The 6,621-nt window shown below is 48.7% G+C and overlaps 1 protein-coding gene across 11 annotated transcripts in view; it reads left to right on the top strand.

Annotated features, from left to right (window-relative positions):
• Positions 1 to 1,133: 1,133 nt before the first annotated feature.
• The window catches only part of FAT3 (FAT atypical cadherin 3), a 383,565-nt gene continuing 378,077 nt past the window's right edge, over positions 1,134 to 6,621 (top strand). For 9 of the 11 annotated variants that reach the window (XM_032442223.1, XM_032442226.1, XM_032442225.1 and 6 more), the window contains exon 1: positions 1,136 to 1,301. The gene's annotated coding sequence lies outside the window, so the exon portion shown is untranslated. Of the gene's footprint in view, positions 1,302 to 6,621 lie in introns of all 11 variants that reach the window. The other 2 variants (XR_004305990.1, XM_032442227.1) reach the window with 2 other exon arrangements.

Here is a 6,621-nt window from a genome sequence, read left to right as displayed (position 1 = left end):
TACCCAACTTGACCCCCCCTCTGGTGCAACTCGAGACCATCCCCTCTCATCCTACTGCTGCTACCTGGAAGAAGAGGCTGACCCCCACCTCGCCACAATCTCCTGTCAGGGAGTAGTAGAGAGCAATAATGTCAAATCATTAACTCTTCTGTATGTTTTGGACGAGGCAGGAATTTGTCACACTCTTCTATTGCAGAACATCAGCACTTTTAATTTTGGCTGGTAAATTTCATGAATGGTTTTCACATATATATGCATTTTTGTTCTCTCTTTTTTTTTTTCCTTTTCTTTCTTTCTTTTTTTTTTTTTCTTTTTTCTTTCTTTTCTGGTGCAGACCATGCCCTCCTGCTTTGAGATTATCATCTACTTGCTGCAGTCAGCACAGAGGGGCTGGTTAGTTGGCTTTGCTCAGTTATTTTGTAACCTACACGCTAAATCACAGCATGGGGCACGCTAGATGAGGCACTGCTCAAGGGGACTGCTCACCTGTATGTGGGTTTGATGGCCGTGGCCCAGTGGGGGGCATAGACACGAGAGCAGCAGATTGGAGAGCCAAAGCAATTAGGAGCAATTCAGTGCTATTGCAGGGGAGGGGAGAGCTGAGAAGGAAAAGGGGAGGAAGGGAAAGGTAAAGGGAGAGGAAAAGTAAGAGGAAAAGGGGAAAAGGAAAAGGGGAAAATAAAGAAAAAGAAAAAGAAAGAAAAAAAAAGAGGAAAAGGGAAAGGATGTGGCTGCACTGTCTGCATTTCTCTCCTCATCGAGGCTCCTGTAAGCCGGAGTCTGGACTCCAGAAGAGCTGGTGATGACACAGGCACTTAACACAACGTCCTAATAAAACAGGCAGAACTTCGATACAAGAAGACAGTCGCTGTATTGCCTCGCTGGGAAAGCGAAGCGAGCAGCCTTTCGGACAGGTGCACCTCCAGCAGCACATGCACCACTCAAGCACCGGGATTCGCAGGCAAGTTGCATCTGTACCCAGGGTGGGAGCACAGGGAAGTGGGGAGGGAGGTGGGGAACACCGAGCTCCGATTCTTTGGGGAAGGGGGGAGCCCCGTCGGCTCCCCGGGTGGGTGGATGGATGGGCGGGCAGGGGTGGGCACGGTCCCTCCCCGCGGGCCGGGCTGCGCTCCCGGCAGGCAGCGCTGCGCTGTGTTCCACGCCGCGCCCGGCCGGGCTCAGCCCCCTCCTCCTCCTCCTCGTCTTCTTCCTCCCGTCGCAACCCTCCGGCTCGGGGCTCCGGCTGCATCCTCCCGCATGGATCCCGGCAGCCGCACGCCGCGGGGCAGCTGAGCCGCACGGTGCGTAGCGCGGAGCTGCGGGCGGAGCGCGGCCAAACTTTCCCCGTAGGGACAGTGGGGCCGCCGAGTGGGGGGAGGTCCGGCCGTGGGGAGGGGCGGCTGTGCCCGCTCTGCTCGTAAGGTGCGGCCGCTGCCCTCCAGGGCTTTGCTGGAGTTCATCATCATTATTATTATTATAATTATAAATCCTTCCGTTTTTGTTATTGATGCATTAATGTACGTTAATGTCATTTTATTACTTTTTCTTCGTCGTTTTTTAAAAAAAAAATTACCTTTTTTTTTTTTTTTTGCTTGGTTTATTTATTTAGATAGATAGATTTGTGTGTGCCTGTCGCTGCTCTTCAGCTGCTCCCGGCCGAGCCTGGGGACTGTGGCTGCAGCTGCTGGGGTTGGGGAGCAGAGGGATGTTCCCCTGCTCGCGTTTATCTCGCTCGGTTCCTCCCCGAGGGCTCTCCGCTCTCCGTGCCTTCGGTGCTCGGTGGTTGCGGGCTGTGCGGGGCAGAGCCGGGAGCGTCCCCGTCCCGGGAGCAGCTCGGGAAAGCTCCGCGTGGTTGTATGGGGGCAGCCGGGGAGGACCGGGCTGCTGCCGGGTTGATGGGTTGAACGCGTCTCTCGCAGCACTGAGTTGTGATGGGGAAGGAACTCCGCTCCTCGGCCACTTCTGGAACCCCAATGAGTTGTTTGCGGGAGGAAAATAGAGAGCCGCGCTGCCCTGAGGAATGTGTCAGTGAGCGTCTTATCATCTTTTTCTTGTGTGTGTATGTGGTGTTATTGCTTGTGCCCTTCTGTTGTGGTTGGGAGGATTAAGGGTTGCCGAGTGTCCGTAGTCCTAGATGCAATTAAAATAAACGCCAGTAAATGGGACATAAAGGGAAGTCTGTGCTGGCATCCAGGCAGAGACACCACAGCATCGGGGTTGGCAAAAGGAAGTGGCTGATGGAGATGGATGCTCTGCTCTGACTGGTGGTCTCCCCTGACAGGCTGAGAGAGGTGTGCAGTTTGGATTGTGAGTCCTTAACCAATCTCTGTCCAGCAGGCAGATAGGAAAAACCCATCCTTTCCCCACGCAGAGGCGTTTTAATTTCTTGCTCGCGTAGCAGATGCTTTTCTTAAGGAAATCTGCTCTGAGTTCTCAGCAAAGGAAGCAAGAGAGGGCGACGTGAGTGATGCGGAGTTCCACGCCGTTCCCGAACCACTAAGGCAGGCTCTTCTGCTGGGCAGTTGCTCCTGGTTTGGAGCTGTTGTGAGGAGGGTTATCTGGGAGAGCAGAGCCTGGTGAACAGCCTGGCCAGGTCCTGGCTGCTTTTTCCTACCCTTCTTGCTGAGACGCGGAGATCTCATCCTCCAGCTGAACGAAAAGTTACTTTTGCAGCTTGGAAAGGACTTGGTGGCAAACACAGGGAGAGGAGGAACGATCCCTCTGGAGTCAGCCTGCCTGGGAAAGGACTCACAACTGTGAGCTCCGGGCTCAGGAAGCATCGGAGTCCCACTGAGAGCCAGGTAGGAGCAGGCACTGCATGGCTGGGAGCAGGGACATCCTCTGCCTGGTCCTTGGGTGGTGCTTGTGTTGTAGGAAATGCAGGTTGGAGGTGCAGCAGTCATGCTCATTCTTTGCTTCCTCACTTCTGCTCTTTTGGGTTTTATTTTCGCTGTTTTTTAGCTTGATTCTTAAAGCAGCATCTTGTTAGCTTGTAATGATTGTGCCCTGTACCTGTGTGTTGGTGGTACATGGGATGCTCTGTGAACTACATGCTATGTTACGGGGTGATTATCATGCATATATCTCTATAAGGTGTTACCCCTATTCTCCCTGCTTCCTGCAGTGCCTGACATGAAGGCATCAGGATGTGCTGTTACCATGAAGTTGTTCTTTGCTGACCTGATGTATCCTGGCTGATGGATACTGTCCAACACAATGAAGTGAGCAATTAGGAGTGAGTTGGGGTTTTCAGCAGCCGAGCAGTTTATAGCTGCTGTTCCCCTACAGATGTATTTCTGTGCTGAATTCTTGAATGCCTTCTGACAAATGCCAGCTGCACTCATAATGCTTGTGTTTACAGTCACGTTCTGAAGGACAGAAAGCTGGTATGGAGGAGGTTTGTTTTAGTATCATAGGAAGTCATAGAGTCATTAAAGTTTGAAAAGACCATTAAGTGTATCTTGTCCCAGCCCATCCCCACCATACCCACTCACTGCATCCCTCAGTGCCATATCTCCATGGTTCTTTAACACCTTCATGGATAACGACTCCACCATCTCCCTGAGCAGCCCGTTCCTGTTTTCCTGCACTCAAACCATATTGGTCATTCTACCTTTAGAAAAGACCCAACCAGTGATCATCATGCATGTGTGATAGACCAAATCAACCCATTCCAGTGTCTGCATGCCTACAGCTACCCAATTCTCCCAGCCTGTGAAGCACCAGGACCTACTTCTTTTAGCAAGGTGTGCCAGTGCAAAACGTCCTACTTCTGTCTGCGGGTTGGAATCTTGCGTGGTTTGGGAGTGCTTTTAGGTTCCCATTGCCTGGTGGAGCCTTTGATTATACGAAGGGTTCCATGGCTTCTCCTGTAGCTCCCAGCATGAAAGCTGCTGGCACTGATGCCATGGTGATGGTGCTGGTTTGGAATTCCAGAGCAGGGAGTCATCACTGTGAGGTGGAATCCTGCCTACATCGAATTCAGTGTGAATTTTGCCATAGATGACAATGGGCAGAACTTGCAGCCTGAAGAAATCCTCTCTTCTCCTTGGTAATCCCAGAGTGCTTTGGGGAAGAATTTGCTTTCTGGTTGCCTTTCTGCCTGTGCCTGATTGTGAAGTGGTGTCAGTCTCTTATAGTTTCATTTGGTACGTGGTGGTTTTTTTTCGGTGAGTAGGAGTGGAAATAAACTTGGACACGCACTGACTGTCTCCTTGCCTATGACCCAGGTTGCAGTCAAACCATAGCAAGATCCATTTGGTAGGACTGTGCAGGGAGAGCAGTGGTGGTTGCAGTTGAGGCATTCTTGCTTCTGCATCTGCAAATTATCAGCTTAGTGATGGGCATTCAATGTGTGCAGCAGCGCTGCATTCATTAATACAACCCTACTAAGCCCGTGCACATGGAGCTTTTTCTGTGCAGGTGGAGAGCTATTTTGAGACACTTCGTATACCCTGCATCCAGGTCGATGTTTTGTATTAACTGACATTGACAAATGAGAGGTGTTTGATAACTTCTTTCACGAGCTGGAAAATGTGTGGTGCAGCATATCAGAATTTGTGTTTAATCAGTGCTGGTTGAAAGCTGGCCCAGGTTGGGTTTGTGTAGTAGAAATGGTCTTTTCAGTAGGAACAAAATGCCCAAATCAAACAGAATGCATTCTTTCAGGTTGTTATTTTCAGTGGCATACAAGAAGATTTGCTGATGTACAATAAGGATATTGATGGGGATGGGGGCATTTGGATCTGTCTTTATTTCTTTCTTTCTTTTTCAAACAAAATAGTTTACTGTGGGAACACTTTGATGACTGTAGTTCCAGTGCAGATGGTTTTGGGGGGCTTTGCAGTCTTCAATCACGCATTCACTCCCAGACTTATAGGCATTTTGTTGATGTAGGATGACAAAATAGAATAAAATATAAACAAACGTGACAGCTAGTAGCTTGTGTCCCATATGCATCTTTATCCTTAGTGCAAGAGACTTACATAAAGAAGATATATTAAGCAGTTATAAAGTACAGCTTGTTAGTGTCTCTCAGCTTGTTTGCTTTGAGAATTTATGGATCTTAACTAAAGCACTTCCAAATTTCACTTCTTTTAGGTAAGTATGTTTAGAATCATAGAGTAAATAAGGTTGGAAAAGACCACTAAGATCATCCAGTCCAACCATCGACCCACCCCCACCGCGCCCACTGCCCGTGTTTATCTGTGCCACATCTCCACATTTATTGAACACCTCCAGGGATGGTGACTCCATCTCCTCCCTGGGCAGCCACTGCCTCACCACTCTTTCTGAGAAGAAATTGTTCCTAATATCCAATCTGAACCTCCCCTGGTGCAACTTGAGGCCATTCCCTCTCATCACTGTTACCTGGGAGAAGAGGCTGACCCTCACCTTGCTGCAACCTTTAAGATAGTTGTACTTATACTGTAATGGGCATCAAATCAGATCTTGAAGTCACCCTTTGTGATTTTTTTTTTAAAAGTACAGATCAAAGACTTAAACATAACTATTAATATTCTTCCCTCTCCATGTTGTCTAAGTCGTAAGGACTGTATTCTGTGCAGTGCTCAGTCTGCAGGACTGAGCTGGGACCTGGAAGCAGGGCTGGTTGAGCCCTGGGCCAGCCTGGTTTGAGAGACATAGTGTCTTCAGCTTGACTTTTGCTCCACTGCACACTAAACTGGTCAAATAAAGTGTCAGTTTGGTTGAATAGGTGCTGGTAGCAACATCAACACTGGTCTTTAAAAACTCCCAGTTTCCCTCTTTCCCTGCATCAAGAGCAGGCCATGGTGTGAGTGGTGTAGGGGTTTGTGTTGGAAAATTCTCTGTTGTCTCATTGAGCTGTTGTTGATTTTTCTGTCATTCTTGGTGTATGAGCCTGGTTACTACAATAGTTCTACCTAAACATGTCTGTGACTGCGCTGCCAGTGCATCCATCCACAGTTAATCAAAGTTCAGACCCCGCAGGCACTTACAGCAAGTTAACACAAACAGAAAACACCAGTGGCTTCGCCTGGGAGAACACAGGATTTTATTTCTTTCTTCCAGATGCCGCCTGTACTAATTGTTTGGCTGTCAGTCCATGAGCATGACTCCTTTTCACATCAAGGAGTGTTGCCTTGGTCATTGTGTGCTCCTTTGGAGACCACAGCAGCATCCCTTGACTGGAGAGGAGTGGCATCGTGTAGCATAACTTGTAGAGTCACAGAATCATTAACATTGAAAAAGACCTCTAAGATCATCTAGTCCAACCATCCATCTACCACCAATGTTGCCCACTAAACCATGTAACATGAATAAGCCATGTCCCTATTGCCTGTGTGCCGAGGTCCTCCTCTGTCTCTTCCTGGGTATCTGAGGGAGTTTCCCTCTTCTTCAAAGTGTATCTGTGAGATTGTTTATTTATTTATTAACTGGGTTTAGTGTTTAGTGTCTACCCATATGGGTATAGATCAGGCTTTCCAGGCTGCTGGATTTCAACAGATGGAGCTGGACCACTTCTGTCTCCAGGGGTGGGTTTTTATGCTGATGATGAGAGTTGGGTTTTGGACATTCTGGATGCTTCTTATGATTCAACCTTGCAGCATTTCCACCTTTTAAGCCTGTGGATATTCTGAG

This window comes from Coturnix japonica, chromosome 1, assembly GCF_001577835.2.
Source record: "Coturnix japonica isolate 7356 chromosome 1, Coturnix japonica 2.1, whole genome shotgun sequence".
In the NCBI taxonomy this organism is placed as follows: Eukaryota; Metazoa; Chordata; class Aves; order Galliformes; family Phasianidae; genus Coturnix; species Coturnix japonica.
The sequence above is the reverse complement of the archived record's forward strand: the minus strand, read 5'-3'. Positions and strand labels throughout refer to the sequence as shown.